The sequence below is a fragment of the Lemur catta genome, chromosome 9, assembly GCF_020740605.2.
Source record: "Lemur catta isolate mLemCat1 chromosome 9, mLemCat1.pri, whole genome shotgun sequence".
NCBI classification, from domain to species: Eukaryota; Metazoa; Chordata; class Mammalia; order Primates; family Lemuridae; genus Lemur; species Lemur catta.
In genome coordinates, this window is record NC_059136.1 from 19572204 (window position 1) to 19594163 (window position 21960).

The following is a 21960-nucleotide window of genomic DNA, read 5'->3' on the forward strand; positions in this document are numbered from 1 at the left end:
CAGCAGTCATGAGCAGGGAGAGCACACTGGCTTTCTTTTCCCTGAGGTGCCTGGGTGAGTGTTTAAAGGTTGCTTATATGGGCGTGGGGATCATCAGGGTTCCAGGCCAGGGAGTGTCTCCTGCAGAATGAAAAGGAAGAGAGCTGTGGGTGCATCGACCTGCCCCCCCACTCACGGAAATTCTTCAGTAACATTTGTGAATACCCTGGAGGGTTCGTTTGACTTTGGTGGGACATGACATGGTGGCCTCCGGTTGCCAGGATGGCAAAGAGATGCTGTGTCCCCATGCTTGGTCATTTTAGCAGATGGCTGTTCTTTCCTGGCAGGCTATGATCCAAGACTGGGATGGGACCGTTGACTCCAGTGGTCACGTCACCAGATTACTGGCACACATGTAGCCTGAAGTTCAGGTGGCGTGTTTTGCAGGCCAAGGCCCGTGGACCCTGATCCCATTAGCCATTGAGAGTAAGCGGATCTCGGGAGTGGCTGATGTTGCCAGGCCCGCCATCCTGCCTCTTTAAACTTGGAAGCAGGTGGCGTATTCAGGAGGATGGCATCACACAAACCCTTCTGAGTGACAGCCGGGGGAACTGTGGCCCGAGCAGGTGTCTATGCTTAAATCGCCCAGTGTACCATTGTTCTCCACGTGGTTTTTATGTTCCTCCTTGGGTTCTTTCTGGTACAATTGTGCAGCAGGGCAACACCGACACGGGGTAGTCGTTGGGATATGACCGGGCAGCCAGGCATGATCGGAGGGCAAGGCTGGCAGGGATCTGCGGTCTTCTCGGAATCCGGGCATTAGACAGAGGCAACCCTCTGTGTTGGTGTCTCCCTTGGGGTCCCTGAGGTGAGGAAAGCATCCCACGGGGAAGCTGACAGGAGCAGGTAGACGCGCGATCCTCCTGTCCTCTCTTCCCAAAGCAGAGGCTCAGAAGGAACCCGGTGATGACAGCGCTTTGTGGCTCAAGAGCACGAATGTCCCTGTTCTGAAGAAAGGGTTACCCCCGGAAATTTTCCCCAGGGAAAAGTTTCTGAGATTTGTCTAGATTCCCTCTCGTGAGAGAAGGGCGTGCTTGTAAGGGGTGAGGAAGAGGAGGCGTTGGGTGTCGTGTTCGGAAGTGGCAGTTGGGCATTTGTGGCTTCTCATACCGTATGCAGGAGTTGCTGCAGTACATGGTACCACGTGGGCATCACGGTGGGGAGGCTGGTTCTGGGGCAGGTGCCGGTCCCAGGGGACAGTCCGCAGGCCAGTGTGCCGGTGGTGAATGTAGAGCATTGTGACCATGCGGTACAGGGAATGGTTTTGTGGACTCCCGGCACAGGCCGCGGCCATTGGGCCAGGAGTCTCGGTCTTGTCCCAAAGCCAGTGGAGGTCAGAGGCTTCCTGGTCAGCTGCAGAGTCAGCCAGGGCTTTTTGGAACGGCATTGCGGGCACCGAAGCAATGGAGTTCAGAGCATTCTTGAAAGCGGCAGTGCCCTTTAGCGGGATGATTCCCCACTGGGTATACGTGCCTCATACCTGTGTCAGGGGCATGCTTATGATTATGATTCTCAGAGGCGGTGAAACCAAGGAAGCCCAGACACACACCAGAAATAGCTGAGTAGCGCCGGCAAATGCCATTTCCCTTGGGATCTGGCTACGCGGCCCCTTCTGAAGAACATCCTTGTTTCTTCTGCACCAGGCAGGTGACGCTGTCATGGAAACAACCCCAGTGGCCGCGTGGGACGTGATTGGTGTTTTGAGATCCCCAGAGAGACCACAGAGCCCGTGGAGATGTGTGTCGTGAGAAACTGGACTACCCTACATGAAGGTAAGCATCTCTGTCTGCCAACACACGGACTTTCCTAAGTTGCAGGGCACAGAATGTGCGTGGATCAATGATGACTCCCAAATACACATTCCTTGGAAAGCTGAACAAAATGAGTGAAAACTCTATGCCGTCGTCCTCATCGAACTGAGGTCCAGCACGCTGCTCCGACAGGGAATAGAGAGAGAGAGATGACCTGCTGCCAGTTGTCCACGTGGGTGGCACCTGGGTGGGCGGGGCTTCCGTCCCAGTTTAGAATGTGGTCTTCATTGTGGAAGGGGTATCCTCTGAGCACTTGGAGGTCCCGAGGCGAACGGACGGCTCTTTCAAATAACTGTGGCTAGCCGGGGTGGAGTTGCACACCGCCAGTCAGCTCTGCCACGTGAGTGAGCAGGTGGCATGGTGAGAGGTAGCCAGTAGCATGCCTGTGAGCATAAAGGGTGTTCCTTGAGGTGATGCCATTTAGTCGCCCCATCCCCCAGTGGAATATGCGTCCTTGTGTTTGGGAAGAGAGGGCCAGCTTAGGCGGAGCATCTTGGAGTGTGCATAGTGGTTGGGCAGAATCCTTGCCAGGCTGCGTTGGGGATGTTGGGGCCTCTGGTTTCTGCTGCTGTGAGGAGCTCTGAGAAGGTCTGCGTGTTGAGCCCATGTATCCAGAGGGGTCAAACAGGTTACGGGGCCAGCGATGGCTCCCACCAGATGCAAAGGTCAGAGTGCCACAGGTGCAATCTGTGACCCCTTCGTGGAGAGTTTGTGAGTTTTGTGAGTCTGCTTTGGGCGTGGAATGGTGCCGACATGGTGGCAAATGCCACAGCGGCCCCAGGGTGCTGGGAGTGGGATGCCATGCCGTGTGTGCTTTGAGGGCCGGTGTGCAGATGGCATTGCTCTCTTGAAGGTGTCCCCTCTGTAGGCTGACTGGGGTTTTTACTGTGTCCTGTCCATTTTTGCGCTCGGGGCTCATGTTGGCCCGGAATTGCTCTCGGGCAAAGGTGTGTATAGCACAGGCTGGAGTTCCTTGCTCCCCTTTCCCGTTGGTCAAAGGCAAGGTTTTCCTTGGGCATTCCAGGTGAGCGTTGCCTGCACACTCCACAGGCCCCTCAACGCACCTGGGGTTGAGGAGAGCATGCTGAGCCTGATGTCCACGTGACAGGTGCGTGCAAGTGGAGAGCCGCTCGGGCCCTCTGAGGCAACACGTGCCTTTTTCCAGTTATTAGGTCATTTTCCCGTCTTTGCCTCTGTTCCTCTACTTTTGAAACAGTGGTTGTGTTCTCGGATGGAGGTAGTGCCCACAGGCCGTGGAGGGATCTTTCTTGATCTGGAGGCCATGTTGAGAGGCAATGTCCTGAAGGTGTTCGATGATGTGGGCCTCCGCATGTTAGTAGCCCAGTAGTATTGCGCCCGTCTGGCTTTCCTGTAGGTTCTTCAATTTGCCCTGCAAGGCAGGCACTGAGGTTGATGTAGAATCGTGATGCGGCGTTTCTCCTAAGGCTAGGAGTTTGAGGGGCAGCGCGGTCCCGAACGCCTCACGGCCCGGAGGAAACTGCCCTTTGCCCGGGAAGGAAGAGCTTTACTCTGAAACTGTCCCCCTGGAACTATGCCAGTGTTGTTTGTCTTGTGTGAGGGCCAAGCGATGGCGCTTGACTAACGGGTGTCAGGAGGTAGGTGACTGGGTGTGGAACTCGTCCTACTGGAAAACCTTGGAGATGGGCACGTCAGAACATCCTTCGTATGTGACAGGGAGCTACAGGCCCAGGCGCTGCCGGGCATGCGTCCACACCAAAGGGGAAGCCGACTCAGCTCAGCTGCGGGGCATGGGTCAGGAATGTGAATCACATTGGCTTTTGGCCCTGTGTCTCTGTCTCCTGTTGTAAAGTGGACCCGTGTTCCTTCTGTACTTCCCCAGATTGTGTTGCCATGGAACGAACAGCAGCAGTCTCTAGGGAAGAGCTCCGTACAGTGGCATCCCTGGACACGTGAAGAGCTCCCGGACCCGTAAGGCACGGGGTCCTTCGAGTGCTATCCACCAGGTGAGCATCTCTTTCCTGCAGCACGCAGATATCCCAGAAGCGCAGGGGCAGAAACTGTGCATGGATCGATGATGACTTCCACATATGCATTCCTTGGAAAGCTGAACAAAATGAGTGAAAACTCTATACCGTCATCCTCATCGAACTGAGGTCCAGCACGTTGCTGCCAAATTGAATGGTGAGAGAGGGTTGGCTTCCGTTTGTTCCTGGGGCTGACACCGCTGGGTTATTCTAGGCTTGGGACCTGGTCGTGGTTGAGGCAAGAGGATTCCCTGGGCAGTTTGCAGTTCCCAGGTGAGAGGATGGCTGTGTGGGTTGACTGCAGTCAGCCAGGGTGGGACAGCACGCCTCCGGCTGTCAGCACTCGGCGAGTATGCTGGCACACAGGAACAGTTAGTCTTAGGCTGCCTGTGAGGCCCAAGCCTGGTCCTTGAGGTCGTGCCACCTAAAGCCTTCGTCCCTCCGCTGAAGAGAAGTTGTTCTGGTTGGGAATAGTGTAGGACGCCACGCCTTGCCCACCCCTGGGTCATTTTTCTCGTTGGCTGAGGTGATTGAGTCCCTGTGGTGACTGGGAAGAATCAGGGGCCAGCAGTCACGAGCAGGGAGAGCACACTGGCTTTCTTTTCTCTGAGGTGCCTGGGTTGAGTGTCTACAGCTTCCTTATATTGGTGTGGGGATCATCAGGGTTCCAGGCCTGAGCGTGTCTCCTGCAGAATGAAAAGGAAGAGAGTTGTGGGTGCGTCGACCTGCCCCCCCACTCCCCCATAGAAATTGTTGAGTAACCTTTGAGAATGCCCTCGAGCCTTTGTTTGGCTTTGGTGGGAGGTGCCATGGTGGCCTCTCGTTGCAGAGATGGCAAAGGGACGCTGTTTCCCCCTGCTTGGTCATTTTAGCGGATGGCTGTTATTTCCTCTAAGGCTGTGATCCAGGACTGGGATGGGGACGGTTGACTCAAAGAGTCACGTCAGCAGATTACTGGCACATACGTAGCCTGAAGTTCAGGTGGTGTGTTTTGCAGGCCAAGGGTCCTGGACCCTGATCCCATTAAACATTGAGGGTAAGCGATTCTCGGGAGTGGGTGATGTCCCCAGGCCCGTCACCCTGCCTCTTTAAACTGGGAAGCAGGAGGGGTATTTAGGAGGATGGCATCACATATACCCTTCTGTGTGACAGCCGGGGGGAACTGTGGCCCGAGCAGATGTCTATGCTTAAATAGCCCAGTGTGCCATTACTGTCCGCATGGTTTTTACGTTCCTCCTTGGGTTCTTTCTGGTGCAGTTGTGCAGCGGGTCAACACCGACACAGGGCAGTCATTGGGTTATGTCCGGGCAGCCAGGCATGATTGGAGGGCACGGACATCAGGGATATGCGGTCTTCTCTGAATCTGGGCATTAGACAGAGGCAACCCTCTGTGTTGGTGTCTCCCTTGGGGTCCCTGAGGTGAGGAAAGCATCCCACAGGGAAGCTGACAGGGGGCAGGTAGACGCGCGATCCTCCTGTCCTCTCTTCCCAAAGCAGAGGCTCAGAAGGAACCCTGTGATGACAGCGCTTTGTGACTCAAGAGCACGAATGTCCCTGTTCTGAAGAAAGGGTTACCCCCGGAAATTGTCCGCACTGAAAAGTTTCTGAGATTTGTCTAGATTCCCTCTTGTGAGAGAAGGGCGTGCTTGTAAGGGGTGAGGAAGAGGAAGCGTTGGGTGTCGTGTTTGGAAGTGGCAGTTGGGCATTTGTGGCTTCTCATACCATATGCAGGAGGTGCCGCAGTAGATGATGGCACAAGGGCATCACGCTGGGGAGGCTGCTTCCAGGGCAAGTGCCGGTCCCAGGGGACAGCCCCTGGCCAGCGTGCTGGTGGTGTATGTAGAGCATTGTGACCATGCGGTACAGGGAATGGTTTTGTGGACTCCGGGCCCAGGCCGCGGCCGTTGGGCCAGGAGTCTCGGTCTTGTCCCAAAGCCAGTGGAGGTCAGAGGCTTCCTGGTCAGCTGCAGAGTCAGCCAGGGCTTTTTGGAACGGCATTGCGGGCACCGAAGCAACGGAGTTGAGAGCATTCTTGAAAGCGGCAGTGCCCTTTAGCGGGATGATTCCCCACAGGGTATACGTGCCTCATACCTGTGTCAGGGGCATGCTTATGATTATGATTCTCGGAAGTGGTGAAGCCAAGGAAGCCTAGACACACACCAGAGATAGCTGAGTAGCGCCGGCAAATGCCATTTCCCTTGGGATCTGGCTACCCTGGCCCCTTCTGAAGAACATCCTTGTTTCTTCTGCACCGGGCATGTGGCGCTGTCATGGAAACAACCCCAGTGGCCGCGTGGGACGTGGTTGGTGTTTTGAGATCCCCGGAGAGAACGCGGAGCCCGTGGACACGTGTGTCGTGGGAAACTGGACTACCCTACATGAAGGTAAGCATCTCTGTCCGCCAACACATGGGCCTTCCTAAGTTGCAGGGCACAGAATGTGCGTGGATCGATGATGACTCCCAAATACACATTCCTTGGAAAGCTGAACAAAATGAGTGAAAACTCTATGCCGTCGTCCTCATCGAACTGAGGTCCAGCACGCTGCTCCGACAGGGAATAGAGAGAGAGGGATGACCTACTGCCAGTTGTCCACGTGGGGGGTCATGCGGGGGTGGGGCTTCCGTCCCAGTTTTGAATGTGGTCTTCATTGTGGAAGGGGTATCCTCTGAGCACTTGGAGGTCCCGAGGCGAACGGACGGCTTGTTTGAATGACTGTGGCCAGCCGAGGTGGAGTTGCACACCGTCAGTCAGCTCTGCCACATGAGTGTGCAGGTGGCATGGTGAGAGGTAGCCAGTAGCATGCCTGTGAGCATGAAGGGTGTTCCTTGAGGTGATGCCATTTAGTCCCCCCATCCCCCAGTGGAAGACGCGTCCTTGTGTTTGGGAAGAGAGGGCCAGCTTAGGCGGAGCATCTTGGAGTGTGTTTAGTGGTTGGGCAGAATCCTTGCCAGGCAGCGTTGCGGATGTTGCGGCCTCCGGTTTCTGCTGCAGTGAGGAGCTCTGAGAAGATCTGCGTGTTGAGCCCATGCATCCAGATGGGCTAAAAAGGTTATGGGGCCATCGATGGCTCCCGCCAGATGGAAAGGTCAGAGTGCCACGGGTGCAATGTGTGACCCCTTCGTGGAGAGTTTGTGAGTTTTGTGAGTCTGCTTTGGGCGTGGAATGGTGCCGACAGGGTGGCAAATGCCACAGAGGCCCCAGGGTGTTGGTGGTGGGATGCCATGCAATGTGTGCTTTGAGGGCCGGTGTGCCGATGGCGTTGCTTTCTTGAAGGTGTCCCCTACGGAGGCTGACTGGGGTTTTTACTGTGTCCTGTCCATTTGGCGCTCGGGGCTCGTGTGGGCCCAGAATTGCTCTTGGGCAAAGTTGTGTGCAGGCAGGAGTTCCTTGCTCCTCTTTCCCATGGTTGGTGAAAGGGAAAGCTTTCCTTGGGCATTCCGGGTGAGCGTTGCCTGCACACTCCACAGGCCCCTCAGCGCACCTGGGGTTGAGGAGAGCATGCTGAGCCTGACGTCCACGTGACAGGTGCGTGCAGGTGGAGAGCCGCTCCAGCCCTCCAAGGCAACACGTCACTTTTTGCAGTTTTTAGGTCATTTTCCCGTCATTGCTGCTGTTCCTCTTCTTCTGAAGCAGTGGTCCTGTTGTCGGATGGAGGTAGTGCCCACAGGCCGTGGAGGGATCTTTCTTGATCTGGAGGCCATGTTCAGAGTAAACGTCCTGAAGTTGTTCGATGATGCGGGTCTCCGCATGTTAGTACCCCAGTAATATTGCGCCAGTCTGGCTTTCCTGGGGGTTCTTGAGTTTGCCCTGCGAGGCAGGCACCGAGGTTGATGTAGACTGATGATGTGGCGTTTCTCCTAAGGCTAGAATTTTGAAGGGCATCGCAGTCCTGAACGCCTCACGGCCCGGAGGAAACTACCCTTTGCCCGGGAAGGAAGAGGTTCCCTCTGAAACGGTCCCCCTGGAACTATGCCAGTGTTGTTTGTCTTGTGTGAGGGCCAAGCGAGGGCCCTTAACTAACGGGTGTCAGGAGGTTGGTAGCTGGGTGTGGAACTAGTCCTTCTGGAAAACCTTGGAGATGGGCACGTCGGAACATCCTTCGTATGTGACAGGGAGCTACACGTTCAGGCACTGCCGGGCATGCGTCCACACCAAAAGGGAAGCTGACACAGCTCAGCTGCGGGGCATGGGTCAGGAACGTGAATCACATTGGCTTTTGGCCCTGTGTCTCTGTCTGCTTTTCTAAAGTGGACTCGTGTTCCTTCTGTACTTCCCCAGATTGTGTTGCCATGGGACGAACAGCAGTGGTCTAGAGGGAAGAGTTCCATATAGTGGCGTCCCTGGACACGTGAAGAGCTCCCTGACCCATAAGGCACGGGGTCCTTCGAGTGCTGTGGACCAGGTGAGCATCTGTTTCCCGCAGCACGCAGATATCCCTAAAGCGCAGGGGCAGAAACTGTGCATGGATCGATGATGACTTCCACATATGCATTCCTTGGAAAGCTGAACAAAATGAGTGAAAACTCTATACCGTCATCCTCATCGAACTGAGGTCCAGCACGTTGCTGCCAAATTGAATGGTGAGAGAGGGTCGGCTTACGTTTGTTCCTGGGGCTGACACCGCTGGGTTATTCTAGGCTTGGGACCTGGTCCTGGTTGAGGCAAGAGGATTCCCTGGGCAGTTTGCAGTTCCCAGGTGAGAGGATGGCTCTGTGGGTTGACTGCATTCAGCCAGGGCGGGACAGCACGCCTTCGGCTGTCAGCGCTCTGCAAGTATGCCGGCACACAGGAACAGTTAGTCTTAGGCTGCCTGTGAGGCCCAAGCCTGGACCTTGAGGTCGTGCCACCTAAAACCTTCGTCTCCCCCACTGAAGAGAAGTTGTTCTGGTTCGGAATAGTGTTGGACGAGACGCCTTGGCCATCCCTGGGTCATTTTTCTCGTTGGCCGAGTGGATTGTGTCCCTTGGTGACTGGGCAGAATCAGGGGCCAGCAGTCACGAGCAGGGAGAGCACACTGGCTTTCTTTTCCCTGAGGTGCCTGGGTGAGTGTTTAAAGGTTGCTTATATGGGCGTGGGGATCATCAGGGTTCCAGGCCGGGGCGTGTCTCCTGCAGAATGAAAAGGAAGAGAGTTGTGGGTGCGTCGACCTTCCCCCCCTGCCCCCATAGAAATTGTTGAGTAAAGTTTGTGAATCCCCTTGAGCCTTTGTTTTGCTTTAGTGGGACGTGCCATGGTGGGACATGCCATGGTGGGACGTGCCATGGTGGCCTCCGGTTGCCGAGATGGCAAAGGGATGCTGTGTCCCCCTGCTTGGTCATTTTAGCAGATGGCTGTTCTTTCCTGGCAGGCTGTGATCCAGGACTGGGATGGGACGGTTGACTCCAGGGGTCACATCAGCAGATTATTGGCACACACGTAGCCTGAATCCAGGTGGTGTGTTTTGCAGGCCAAGGCCCATGGACCCTGGTCCCATTAGTCACTGAGGGTAAGTGGTTCTTGGGAGCAGCTGATGTCCCCAGGCCCACCAACCTGCCTCTTTAAACTTGGAAGCATGAGGGGTATTTAGGAGGATGGCATCACACAAACCGTTCTGTGTGACAACCGGTGGAAACTGTGGTCCGTGCTGGTGTCTATGCTTAAATTGCCCAGTGTGCCATTGAAGTCCGCATGCTTTTTACGTTCCTCCTTGGGTTCTTTCTGGTGCAATTGTGCAGCGGGGCAACACTGACACGGGGCAGTTGTTGGGTTCTGTCCGGGCTGCCAGGCATGATTGGAGGACAAGGCCGTCAGGGATATGCAGTCCTCTTGGAATCCGGGTATTAGACAGAGGCAACCCCCTTGTGTTGGTGTCTCCCTTCGGGGTCCCTGAGGTGAGGAAGGCATCCCACAGGGAAGCTGACAGGGGCAGGTAGATTTGTGATACTCCTGTCCTCTCTTCCCCAAGCAGAGGCTCAGAGGGAACCCTGTGATGACAACGCTTTGTGGCTCAAGAGCTCGAATGTACCTGTTCTGCAGAAAGGGTTACCCCCAGAAACTGTCCCCACTGAAAAGAATCTGAGATTTGGCTAGATTCCCTCTCGTGAAAGAAGGGCATGATTGTAAGGGCTGAGGAAGAGGAGGTGTTGGGTGTCGTGTTCGGAAGTGGCAGCTGGGCGTTTGTGGCTTCTCATACCATATGCAGGAGGTGCCGCAGTAGATGGTGGCACATGTGCATCACGGTGGGGAGGCTGGTTCTTCGGCTGGTGCAGGTCCCAGGTTACAGTCCCCAGTCCAGTGTGCCGGTGGCATATGTAGAGCATTGTGATCATGCGGTACAGGGAATGGTTTTGTGGACTCCTGGCCGAGGCCACAGCCGTAGGGCCAGGAGTCTCGGTCTTGTCCCAAAGCCAGTGGAGGTCAGAGGCTTCCTGGTCAGCTGCAGAGTCAGCCAGGGCTTTTTGGAATGGCATTGCGGGCACCGAAGCAATGGAGTTGAGAGCATTCTTGAAAGCGGCAGTGCCCTTTAGCGGGATGATTCCCCACAGGGTATACGTGCCTCATACCTGTGTGAGGGGCATGCTTATGATAATGATTCTCAGAAGCGGTGAAACCAAGGAACCCTAGACACACACACACCAGAGATAGCTGAGTAGCGCAGGCAAATGCCATTTCCCTTGGGATCTGGCTACAGGGCCCCTTCTGAAGAACACCCTTGTTTCTTCTGCACTGGGCAGGTGGCGCTGTCATGGAAACAATCCCAGTGGTGGCGTGGGACGTGGGTAGTGTTTTGAGATCCCCGGAGAGACCAAGGAGAGCGTGGACACGTGTGTCGTGGGAAACTGGACTACCCTACATGAAGGTAAGCATCTCTGTCTGCCAACGCACGGACTTTCCTAACTTGCAGGGCACAGAATGTGCGTGGATCGATGATGACTCCCAAATACACATTCCTTGGAAAGCTGAACAAAATGAGTGAAAACTCTATGCCGTCGTCCTCATCGAACTGAGGTCCCGCACGCTGCTCCGACAGGGAATAGAGAGAGAGGGATGACCTGCTGCCATTTGTCCACGTGGGTGGCCCCCGGGGGGGGGGCTTCCGTCCCACTTTAGAATGTGGTCTTCATTGTGGACGCGGTATCCTCTGAGCAGTTGGCGGTCCCGAGGCGAATGAACGGCTTGTTCAAATGACTGTGGCCAGCCGAGGTGGAGTTGCACCCCGACAGTCAGCTCTGGCACGTGAGTGCGCAGGTGGCATGGTGAGAGGTAGCCAGTAGCCTGCCTGTGAGCATAAAGGGTGTTCCTTGAGGTGATGCCATTCAGTCGCCCCATCCCCCAATGAAAGACGCGTCCTTGTGTTTGGGAAGAGAGTGCCAGCTTAGGTGGTGGACCTTGGAGTGTGCGTAGTGGTTGGGCAGAATCCTTGCCAGGCAGCGTTGGGGATGTTGGGGCCCCTTGTTTCTGCTGCTGTGAGGAGCTCTGAGAAGGTCTGCGTGTTGAGCTCATGCATCCAGAGGGGTTAAATAGGTTACGGGGCCAGCGATGGCTCCCGCCAGATGCAATGGTCAGAGTGCCATGGGTGCAATCTCTGACCCCTTCATGGGGAGTGTGTGAGTTTTGTGAGTCTGCTTTAGGCGTCGAATGGTGCTGACAGGGTGGCAAGTGCCACAGCGGCCTCAGGGTGCTGGGACTGGGATGCCATGCAGTGTGTGCTTTGAGGGCCGGTGTGCAGATGGCGTTGCTCTCTTAAAGGTGTCCCCTCCAGAGTCTGACTGGGGTTTTTACTGTGTCCTGTCCATGTGTTGCTCGGGGCCCCTGTTGGCCCGGAATTGCTTTCGGGGAAAGTTCTGTATAGCGCAAGCAGGAGTTCCTTGCTCTCCTTTCCCGTCATGGGCCAAAGGGAAGGTTTTCCTTGGGCATTTCGGTTGAGCGTTGCCTGCACACTCCAGAGGCCCTTCAGCGCACCTGGGGTTGAGGAGAGCATGCCGAGCCTGACTTACATGTGACAGGTGCGTGCAGGTGGAGACTGACTTGGGCCCTCCGAAGCAACATGTCCCTTTTTCCAGTTGTTAGGTCATTTTCCCGTCTTTGCTGCTGTTCCTCTTCTTCTAAAGCATTGGTCATGTTGTCGGATGGAGGTAGTGCCCACAGGCCGTGGAGGGATCTCTCTTGATCTGGAGGCCATGTTGAGAGGCAACGTCCTGAAGGTGTTCGATGATGTGGGCCTCCGCATGTTAGTACCCCAGTAATATTGCACCGGTCTGGCTTTCCTGTGGGTTCTTGAATTTGCCCTGCGAGGCGGGCACTGAGGTTGATGTAGACTGGTGACGCGGCGTTTTTCCTAAGGCTAAGATTTTGAGGGGCACCGTGGTCCCGAATGCCTCACGGCCCGGAGGAAACTGCCCTTTGCCCAGGAAGGAAGAGCGGCCCTCTGAAACAGTCCCCCTGGAACTATGCCAGTGTTGTTTGTCTTGTGTGAGGGCCAAGCGAGGGCCCTTGAGTAACGGGTGTCAGAAGGTAGGTGGCTGGGTGTGGAACTCGTCCTTCTGGAAAACCTTGGAGATGGGAACAATGGAACATCCTTCGTATGTGACAGGGAGCTACAGGCCCAGGCGCTGCCAGGCATGCGTCCACACCAAAGGGGAAGCCGACACAGTTCAGCTGCGGAACATGGGTCAGGAACGTGAATCACATTGGCCTTTGGCCCTGTGTCTCTGTCTCCTGTTGTAAAGTGGACCCGTGTTCCTTCTGTACTTCCCCAGATTGTGTTGCCATGGAACGAACAGCAGCGGTCTCTAGGGAAGAACTCCGTACAGTGGCGTCCCTGGATACGTGAAGAGCTCCCGGACCCATAAGGCACGGGGTCCTTCGAGTGCTATCCACCAGGTGAGCATCTGTTTCCTGCAGCACGCAGATATCCCTAAAGCGCAGGGGCAGAAACTGTGCATGGATCGATGATGACTTCCACATATGCATTCCTTGGAAAGCTGAACAAAATGAGTGAAAACTCTATACCGTCATCCTCATCGAACTGAGGTCCAGCACGTTGCTGCCAAATTGAATGGTGAGAGAGGGTCGGCTTCCGTTTGTTCCTGGGGCTGACACAGCTGGGTTAGTCTAGGCTTGGGACCTGGTCGTGGTTGAGGCAAGAGGATTCCCTGGGCAGTTTGCAGTTCCCAGGTGAGAGGATGGTTCTTGGGGTTGACTGCAGTCAGCCAGGGCGGGACAGCACGCCTCCGGCTGTCAGCACTCGGCGAGTATTCCGGCACACAGGAACAGTTAGTCTTAGGCTGCCTGTGAGGCCCAAGCCTGGTCCTAGAGGTCGTGCCACCTAAGACCTTCGTCCCCCTACTGAAGAGAAGTTGTTCTGGTTGGGAATAGTGTAGGACGCCACGCCTTGCCCATCCCTGGGTCATTTTTCTTGTTGGCCGAGGTGATTGAGTCCCTGTGTTCACTGGGCACAATCAGGGGCCAGCAGTCCCGAGCAGGGAGAGCACACTGGCTTTCTTTTCACTGAGGTGCCTGGTGTGAGTGTCTACAGCTTGCTTATATTGGTGTGGGGATCATCAGGGTTCCAGGCCTGAGCGTGTCTCCAGCAGAATGAAAAGGAAGAGAGTTGTGGGTGCGTCGACCTGCCTCCCCACTCCCGCATAGAAATTGTTGAATAACCTTTGAGAATGCCCTCGAGCCTTTGTTTGGCTTTGGTGGGACGTGCCAGGTTGGCCTCCGGTTACCGAGATGGCAAAGGGGCGCCGTGTCCCCCTGCTTGGTCATTTTAGCAGATGGCTGTTGTTTCCTCTAAGGCTGTGATCCAGGACTGGGATGCGGAAGGTTGACTGCAAGGGTCACGTCAGCAGATTACTGGCACACACGTAGCCTGAAGTTCAGGTGGTGTGTTTTGCAGGCCAAGGCTCCTGGACCCTGATCCCATTAAACATTGAGGGTAAGCGGTTCTCGGGAGCGGCTGATGTCCCCAGGCCCGTCACCCTGCCTCTTTAAACTTGGAAGCAGGAGGGGTATTAAGGAAAATGGCATCACACAAACCCTTCTGTGTGACAGCTGGGGGGAACTGTGGCCTGAGCACGTGTCTATGCTTAAATCGCCCAGTGTGCCATTGTTGTCCTTGTGGTTTTTACGTTCCTCCTTGGATTCTTTCTGGTGCAATTGTGCAGCGGGGCAACACCGACACAAGGTAGTCGTTGGGATATGTCCGGGCGGCCAGACATGATTGGAGGACAAGTCTGTCAGGGATATGCGGTCATCTCGGAATCCGGGCATTAGACAGAGGCAACCCTCTGTGTTGGTGTCTCCCTTGGGGTCCCTGAGGTGAGGAAAGCATCCCACGGGGAAGCTGACAGGGGCAGGTAGACACGTGATCCTTCTGTCCTCTCTTCCCAAAGCAGAGGCTCAGAAGGAACCCGGTGATGACAGCGCTTTGTGGCTCAAGAGCACGAATGTCCCTATTCTGAAGAAAGGGTTACCCCCGGAAATTTTCCCCAGGGAAAAGTTTCTGAGATTTGTCTAGATTCCCCCTCGTGAGAGAAGGGCGTGCTTGTAAGGGGTGAGGAAGAGGAGGCGTTGGGTGTCGTGTTCGGAAGTGGCAGTTGGGCATTTGTGGCTTCTCATACCGTATGCAGGAGTTGCTGCAGTACATGGTACCACGTGGGCATCACGGTGGGGAGGCTGGTTCTGGGGCAGGTGCCGGTCCCAGGGGACAGTCCGCAGGCCAGTGTGCCAGTGGTGAATGTAGAGCATTGTGACCATGCGGTACAGGAAATGGTTTTGTGGACTCCGGGCCCAGACCGCGGCCGTTGGGCCAGGATTCTCGGTCTTGTCCCAAAGCCAGTGGAGGTCAGAGGCTTCCTGGTCAGCTGCAGAGTCAGCCAGGGCTTTTTGGAATGGCATTGCGGGCACCAAAGCAATGGAGTTGAAAGCATTCTTCAAAGCGGCAGTGCCCTTTAGAGGGATGATTCCCCACAGGGTATACGTGCCTCATACCTGTGTCAGGGGCATGCTTATGATTATGATTCTCGGAAGCGGTGAAGCCAAGGAAGCCCAGACACACACCAGAGACAGCTGAGTAGTGCAGGCAAATGCCATTTCCCTTGGGATCTGGCTACCCGGGCCCCTTTTGAAGAACGCCCCTGTTTCTTTTGTACCTGGCAGGTGGCGCTGTCATGGAAACAACCCCAGTGGCGGCGTGGGACGTGGTTGATGTTTTGAGATCCCCGGAGAGATCGCGGAGCCCGTGGACACGTGTGTCGTGGGATACTGGACTACCCGACATGAAGGTAAGCATCTCTGTCCACCAACACACAGACTTTCCTAAGTTGCAGGGCACAGAATGTGTGTGGATCAATGATGACTTCCAAACACACTTTCCATGGAAAGCTGAACAAAATGAGTGAAAACTCTATGCCGTCGTCCTCATCGAACTGAGGTCCAGCACGCTGCTCCGACAGGGAATAGAGAGAGAGGGATAACCTGCTGCCATTTGTCCACCTGGGTAGCACCCGGTTGAGGGGGGGTTTCCGTCCCTGTTTAGAATGTGGTCTTCATTGTGGAAGGGGTATCCTCTGAGCAGTTGGCAGTCCCGAGGCGAACGGACGGCTTGTTCGAATGACTGTGGCCAGCTGAGGTGGAGTTGCACAGCCCCAATCAGCTCTGGCACGTGAGTGCGCAGGTGGCATGGTGAGAGGAAGCCAGTACCCTGCCTGTGAGCATAAAGGGTGTTCCTTGAGGTGATGCCATTTAGTCGCCCCATCTCCCAGCGGAAGACGCGTCCTTGTGTGTGAGAAGAGAGCGCCAGCTTAGGCGGAGCATCTTCAAGTGTGTGTAGTGGTTCGGCAGAATCCTTGCCATGCAGCTTTGGGGATGTTGCGGCCTCTGGTTTCCACTGCTGTGAGGAGCTCTGAGAAGGTCTGCGTGTTGAGCCCATGTATCCAGAGGGGTTAAATAGGTTATGGGGCCAGCGATGGCTCCCGTCAGATGGAAAGGTCAGAGTGCCACGGGTGCAATCTGTGACCCCTTCGTGGAGAGTTTGTGAGTTTTGTGAGTCTGCTTTGGGCATGAAATGGTGCCGACATGGTGGCAAATGCCACAGCGGCCCCAGGGTGCTGGGAGTGGGATGCCATGCTACGTGTGCTTTGAGGGCCGGTGTGCAGATGGCGTTGCTTTCTTGAAGGTGTCCCCTCTGTAGGCTGACTGGGTTTTTACTGTGTCCTGTCCATGTGGCGCTCGGGGCTTGTGTTGGCCCAGAATTGCTCTCTGACAAAGTTGTGTATAGCGCAGGCTGGAGTTCCTTGTTTCCCTTTCCTGTCGTTGGTCAAAGGAAAGGTTTTCCTTGGGCGTTCCGGGTGAGCGTTGCCTGCACACTCCACAGGCCCCTCTGTGCACCTGGGGTTGAGGAGAGCATGCCGAGCCTGAATTCCATGTGACAGGTGTGTGCAGGTGGAGAGCCGCTCCGGCCCTCCGAGGCAACACGTGCCTTTTTCCAGTTATTAGGTCCTTTTCCCGTCTTTGCTGCTGTTCCTCTTCTTCTGAAGCAGTGGTCGTGTTGTCGGATGGAGGTAGTGCCCACAGGCTGTGGAGACATCTTTCTTGATCCGGAGGCCATGTTGAGAGGCAACGTCCTGAAGGTGTTCGATGATGTGGGCCTCCGCATGTTAGAAGCCCAGTAGCATTGCACCCGTCTGGCTTTCCTGTGGGTTCTTGAGTTTGCCCTGCGAGGCAGGCACCGAGGTTGATGTAGACTGATGATGCGGTGTTTCTCCTAAGCCTAGGATTTTGAGGGGCAACGCGGTCCCGAACGCCTCATGGCCTGGACGAACTGCCCTTTGCCCAGGAAGGAAGAGCTTCCCTCTGAAACGGTCCCACTGGAACTATGCCAGTGTTGTTTGTCTTGTGTGAGGGCCAAGCGAGGGCCCTTGAGTAACGGGTGTCAGAAGGTAGGTGGCTGGGTGTGGAACTCGTCCTTCTGGAAAAACTTGGAGATGGGCACGTCGGAACATCTCTCATATGTGACAGGGAGCTACAGGCCCAGGCGCTGCCCGGCTTGCGTCCACACCAAAGGGGAAGCCGACACAGTTCAGCTGTGGGGCATGGGTCAGGAACGTGAATCACATTGGCCTTTGGCCCTGAGTCTCTGTCTGCTGTTGTAAAGTGGACCCGTGTTCCTTCTGTACTTCCCCAGATTGTGTTGCCATGGGAGGAACAGCAGCGGTCTCTAGGGAAGAGCTCCGTACAGTGGCATCCCTGGACACGTGAAGAGCTCCCGGACCAGTAAAGCACGGGGTCCTTCGAGTGCTGTGGACCAGGTGAGCATCTGTTTCCCGCAGCACGCAGATATCCCTAAAGCGCAGGGGCAGAAACTGTGCATGGATCGATGATGACTTCCACATATGCATTCCTTGGAAAGCTGAACAAAATGAGTGAAAACTCTATACCGTCATCCTCATTGAACTGAGGTCCAGCACGTTGCTGCCAAATTGAATGGTGAGAGAGGGTTGGCTTCCGTTTGTTCCTGGGGCTGACACAGCTGGGTTAGTCTAGGCTTGGGACCTGGTCCTGGTTGAGGCAAGAGGATTCCCTGGGCAGTTTGCAGTTCCCAGGTGAGAGGATGGCTCTGTGGGTGGACTGCAGTCATCCAGGGTGGGACAACACGCCTCCGGCTGTCAGCACTCGGCGAGTATGCCGGCACACAGGAACAGTTAGTCTTAGGCTGCCTGTGAGGCCCAAGCCTGGTCCTTGAGGTTGTGCCACCTAAGACTTTCGTCCCCCCACTGAAGAGAAGTTGTTCTGGTTGGGAATAGTGTAGGAAGCGACGCCTTGCCCATCCCTGGGTCATTTTTCTTGTTGTCCGAGTTGATTGAGTCCCTGTGGTGACTGGGAAGAATCAGGGGCCAGCAGTCACGAGCAGGGAGAGCACACTGGCTTTCTTTTCACTGAGGTGCCTGGGGTGAGTGTGTACAGGTTGCTTATATGGGCGTGGGGATCATCAGCGTTTCACGCCTGGGCGTGTCTCCTGCAGAATGAAAAGGAAGAGAGTTGTGTGAGCGTCGACCTGCCCCCCCTCCCCCATAGAAATTGTTGAGTAACCTTTGTGAATCCCCTTGCGCCTTTGTTTGGCTTTGGTGGGACATGCCGTGGTGGTCTCCGGTTGCCGTGATGGCAAAGGGATGCTGTGTCCCCATGCTCAGTCATTTTAGCAGATAGCTGTTCTTTCCTGGCAGGCTGTAATCCAGGACTGGGATGGGATGGTTGACTCCAAGGGTCACGTCAGCAGATTACTGGCACACATGTAGCCTGAAGTTCAGGTGGTGTGTTTTGCAGGCCAAGGCCCATGGACCCTGATCCCATTAGTCATTGAGGGTAAGCGGTTCTCGGGAGCGGCTGATGTCCCCAGGCCCGCCACCCTGCCTCTTTATACTTGGAAGCAGGAGGAGTATATAGGAGGATGGCATCACACAAACTCTTCTGTTTGACAGCCGGAGGGGAACTGTGGTCCATGCAGGTGTCTATGCTTAAATCTCCCAGTGTGTAATTGTTGTCCGCGTGGTTTTTACGTTCCTCCTTGGGTTCTTTCTAGTGCAGTTGTGCAGCAGGGCAACACCAACAGGGGGCAGTCGTTGGGATATGTCCGGGCTGCCAGGCATGATCGGAGGACAAGGTTGGCAGGGATCTGCAGTCTTCTCGGAATCCGGGCATTAGACAGAGGCAACCCTCTGTGTTGGTGTCTCCCTTGGGGTCCCTGAGGTGAGGAAAGCATCCCACGGGGAAGCTGACAGGGGCAGGTAGACACGCGATCCTCCTTTCCTCTCTTCCTAAAGCCGAGGCTCAGAGGGAACCCTGTGGTGACAAGGCTTTGTGGCTCAAGAGATCTAATGTCCCTGTTCTGAAGAAAGGGTTACCCCCGGGAACTGTCCCCACTGAAAAGAATCTGAGATTTGGCTAGATTCCCTCTCGTGAGAGAAGGGCGTTCTTGTAAGGGGTGAGGAAGAGGAGGCGTTGGGTGTTGTGTTTGGAAGTGGCAGTTGGGCGTTTGTGGCTTCTCATACCATATGCAGGAGTTGCTGCAGTAGATGTTGGCATGTGGGCATCACAGAGGGGAGCCTGGTTTTGGGGCAGGTGCCGGTCCCAGGGGACAGTCCCCAGGCCAGCGTGCCAGTGGTTTATGTAGAGCATTGTGACCATGAGATACAGGGAATGGTTTTGTGGACCGCCGGCCCAGGCCGTGGCTGTTGGGCCAGGAGTCTCGGTCTTGTCCCAAAGCCAGTGGAGGTCAGAGGCTTCCTGGTCAGCTGCAGAGTCAGCCAGGGCTTTTTGAACGACATTGCGGGCACCGAAGCAACGGAGTTGAGAGCATTCTTGAAAGCGGCAGTGCCCTTTAGCGGGATGATTCCCCACAGGGTATACGTGTCTCATACCTGTGTGAGGGGCATGCTTATGATTATGATTCTCGTAAGCGGTGAAGCCAAGGAAGCCCAGACACACACCAGAGATAGCTGAGTAGCGCAGGCAAATGCCATTTCCCTTGGGATCTGGCTACCCGGGGCCCTTTTGAAGAACACCCCTGTTTCTTTTGTACCTGGCAGGTAGTGCTGTAATGGAAACAACCCCAGTGGCGGCGTGGGACGTGGTTGAGGTTTTGAGATCCCCGGAGAGATCGCGGAGCCCGTGGACACGTGTGTCGTGGGAAACTGGACTACCCTACATGAAGGTAAGCATCTCTGTCCGCCAATACACGGACCTTACTAAGTTGCAGGGCACAGAATGTGTGTGGATCGATGATGACTTCCAAACACACATTCCTTGGAAAGCTGAACAAAATGAGTGAAAACTCTATGCCATCGTCCTCATCCAACTGAGGTCCAGCACGCTGCTCCGACAGGGAATAGAGAGAGAGGGATGACCTCCTGCCATTTATCCATATGGGTCGCACCTGGGGGGCGGGGAGGCTTCCGTCCCAGTTTAGAATGTGGTCTTCATTGTGGACGGGGTATCCTCTGAGCAGTTGGCTCTCCCGAGACGAGCAGACGGCTTGTTGGAATGACTGTGGACAGCCAGGGTGGAGTTGCACACCGCCCGTCAGCTCTGCCACGTGAGTGCTCAGGTGACATGGTGAGAGGTAGCCAGTAGCCTGCCTGTGAGCATAAAGGGTGTTCCTTGAGGTGATGCCATTTAGTCACCCCATCCCCCAGTGGAAGACACGTCCTTGTGTTTGGGAAGAGAGCGCCGGATTAGGTGGTGCATCTTGGAGTGTGCGTACTGGTTGGGCAGAATCCTTGCCAGGCAGCGTTGGGGATGTTGGGGCCCCTTGTTTCCACTGCTGTGAGGAGCTCTGAGAAGGTCTGTGTGTTGAGCCCATGTATCCAGAGGGGTCAAACAGGTTACAGGGCCAGCGATGGCTCCCGCCAGATGCAAATGTCAGAGTGCCACGGGTGCAATCTGTGACCCCTTTTGGGGAGTTTGTGAGTTTTGTGAGTCTGCTTTGGGCGGGGAATGGTGCCGACACGGTGGCAAATGCCACAGCGGCCCCAGGTTGCTGGGAGTGGAATGCCATGCCGTGTGTCCTTTGAGGGCCGCTGTGCAGATGGCGTTGCTTTCTTGAAGGTGTCCCCTCCGTAGCCTGACTGGGGTTTTTACTGTGTCCTGTCCATGTGGCGCTCGGGGCTCGTGTTGGCCCGGATTTCTCTCCGGCAAAGTTGTGTATAGCGCAGGCTGGAATTCCTTGCTCCCTTTTCCTGTGGTTGCTGAAAGGGAAGGTTTTCCTTGGGTGTTCCGGGTGAGCGTTGCCTGCACACTCCACAGGGCCCTCTGTGCACCTGGGGTTGAGGAGAGCATGCCGAGCCTGACGTCCACGTGACAGGTGTGTGCAGGTGGAGAGCCACTCGGGCCCTCCAAGGCAACACAACCTTTTTCCCCGTTGTTAGGTCATTTTCCCGTCTTTGCTGCTCTTCCTGTTCTTCTGAAGCAGTGGTCCTGTTGTCGGATGGAGGTAGTGCCCACAGGCCGTGGAGGGATCTCTCTTGATCTGGAGGCCATGTTGAGAGGCAACGTCCTGAAGGTGTTCGATGATGTGGGCCTCCGCATGTTAGAAGCCCAGTAGTATTGCGCCAGTCTGGCTTTCCTGTGGGTTCTTGAGTTTGCCCTGCGAGGCAGGCACCGAGGTTGATGTAGACGGGTGATGCGGCGTTTCTCCTAAGGCTAGGAGTTTGAAGGGCAAGGTGGTCCCGAATGCCTCACGGCCCGGAGGAAACTGCCCTTTGCCCAGGAAGGAAGAGCGGCCCTCTGAAACGGTCCCCCTGGAACTATGCCAGTGTTGTTTGTCTTGTGTGAGGGCCAAGCGAGGGCCCTTGAGTAACGGGTGTCAGAAGGTAGGTGGCTGGGTGTGGAACTCGTCCTTCTGGAAAACCTTGAGGATGGGCACATCGGAACATCCTTCGACATGACAGAGAGCGAAAGGCCCAGGCGCTGCCGGGCATGCGTCCACACCAAAGGGGAAGCCGACTCAGCTCAGCTGCGGGGCATGGGTCAGGAACGTGAATCACATTGGCCTTTGGACCTGTGCCTCTGTCTACTGTTCTAAAGTGACCCCGTGTTCCTTCTGTACTTCCCCAGATTGTGTTGCCATGGGACGAATAGCCGTGGTCTCTAGGGAAGAGTTCCGTACAGTGGCATCTCTGGACACGTGAAGAGCTCCCGGACCCATAAGGCACCGGGTCCTTCGAGTGCTATTGACCAGGTGAGCATCTGTTTTCCGCAGCACACAATATCCCTAAAGCGCAGGGGCAGAAACTGTGCATGGATCGATGATGACTTCCACATATGCATTCCTTGGAAAGCTGAACAAAATGAGTGAAAACTCTATACCGCCATCCTCATGGAACTGAGGTCCAGCACGTTGCTGCCAAATTGACGGCTTCTGATTTTTCCTGGGGCTGACACAGCTGGGTTAGTCTAGGCTTGGGACCTGGTCCTGGTTGAGGCAAGAGGATTCCCTGGGCAGTTTGCAGTTCCCAGGCGAGAGGATGGCTCTGTGGATTGACTGCAGTCATCCAGGGTGGGATTGCACGTCTCCCACTGTCAGGGCTCCGCGAGTATGCCAGCACACAGGAACAGTTAGTC

The 21960-nt window shown here is 55.5% G+C and overlaps 3 long non-coding RNA genes and 10 other non-coding genes across 13 annotated transcripts; all 13 read left to right on the top strand.

Annotated features, from left to right (window-relative positions):
- The first annotated feature begins 1710 nt into the window (after nt 1-1710).
- On the top strand, nt 1711-8151 carry LOC123644669. Its single transcript, XR_006737208.1, has 4 exons — nt 1711-1811; nt 3712-3835; nt 6143-6240; nt 8137-8151. It is a non-coding gene; the product is annotated as an uncharacterized LOC123644669 (long non-coding RNA).
- LOC123645381 lies at nt 1873-1964 on the top strand. The gene has a single exon (XR_006737557.1). It is a non-coding gene; the product is annotated as a small nucleolar RNA SNORD116 (small nucleolar RNA).
- Nucleotides 3898-3989, top strand: LOC123645374. Its single transcript, XR_006737550.1, has one exon. It is a non-coding gene; the product is annotated as a small nucleolar RNA SNORD116 (small nucleolar RNA).
- On the top strand, nt 6302-6393 carry LOC123645378. Its single transcript, XR_006737554.1, has one exon. It is a non-coding gene; the product is annotated as a small nucleolar RNA SNORD116 (small nucleolar RNA).
- Nucleotides 8152-8230: 79 nt separating the features above from the next.
- Nucleotides 8231-12654, top strand: LOC123644990. The gene is made up of 3 exons (XR_006737357.1): nt 8231-8260; nt 10572-10696; nt 12597-12654. It is a non-coding gene; the product is annotated as an uncharacterized LOC123644990 (long non-coding RNA).
- Nucleotides 8323-8414, top strand: LOC123645375. The gene has a single exon (XR_006737551.1). It is a non-coding gene; the product is annotated as a small nucleolar RNA SNORD116 (small nucleolar RNA).
- On the top strand, nt 10758-10849 carry LOC123645379. Its single transcript, XR_006737555.1, has one exon. It is a non-coding gene; the product is annotated as a small nucleolar RNA SNORD116 (small nucleolar RNA).
- A 128-nt stretch (nt 12655-12782) lies between the features above and the next one.
- Nucleotides 12783-12874, top strand: LOC123645376. The gene has a single exon (XR_006737552.1). It is a non-coding gene; the product is annotated as a small nucleolar RNA SNORD116 (small nucleolar RNA).
- Nucleotides 12875-15186: 2312 nt separating this feature from the next.
- On the top strand, nt 15187-15278 carry LOC123645384. The gene has a single exon (XR_006737560.1). It is a non-coding gene; the product is annotated as a small nucleolar RNA SNORD116 (small nucleolar RNA).
- A 1771-nt stretch (nt 15279-17049) lies between these two features.
- LOC123644787 lies at nt 17050-21546 on the top strand. The gene is made up of 3 exons (XR_006737259.1): nt 17050-17150; nt 19428-19552; nt 21454-21546. It is a non-coding gene; the product is annotated as an uncharacterized LOC123644787 (long non-coding RNA).
- On the top strand, nt 17213-17304 carry LOC123645377. Its single transcript, XR_006737553.1, has one exon. It is a non-coding gene; the product is annotated as a small nucleolar RNA SNORD116 (small nucleolar RNA).
- LOC123645383 lies at nt 19614-19705 on the top strand. The gene has a single exon (XR_006737559.1). It is a non-coding gene; the product is annotated as a small nucleolar RNA SNORD116 (small nucleolar RNA).
- Nucleotides 21547-21638: 92 nt separating the features above from the next.
- On the top strand, nt 21639-21730 carry LOC123645380. Its single transcript, XR_006737556.1, has one exon. It is a non-coding gene; the product is annotated as a small nucleolar RNA SNORD116 (small nucleolar RNA).
- Nucleotides 21731-21960: the final 230 nt, after the last annotated feature.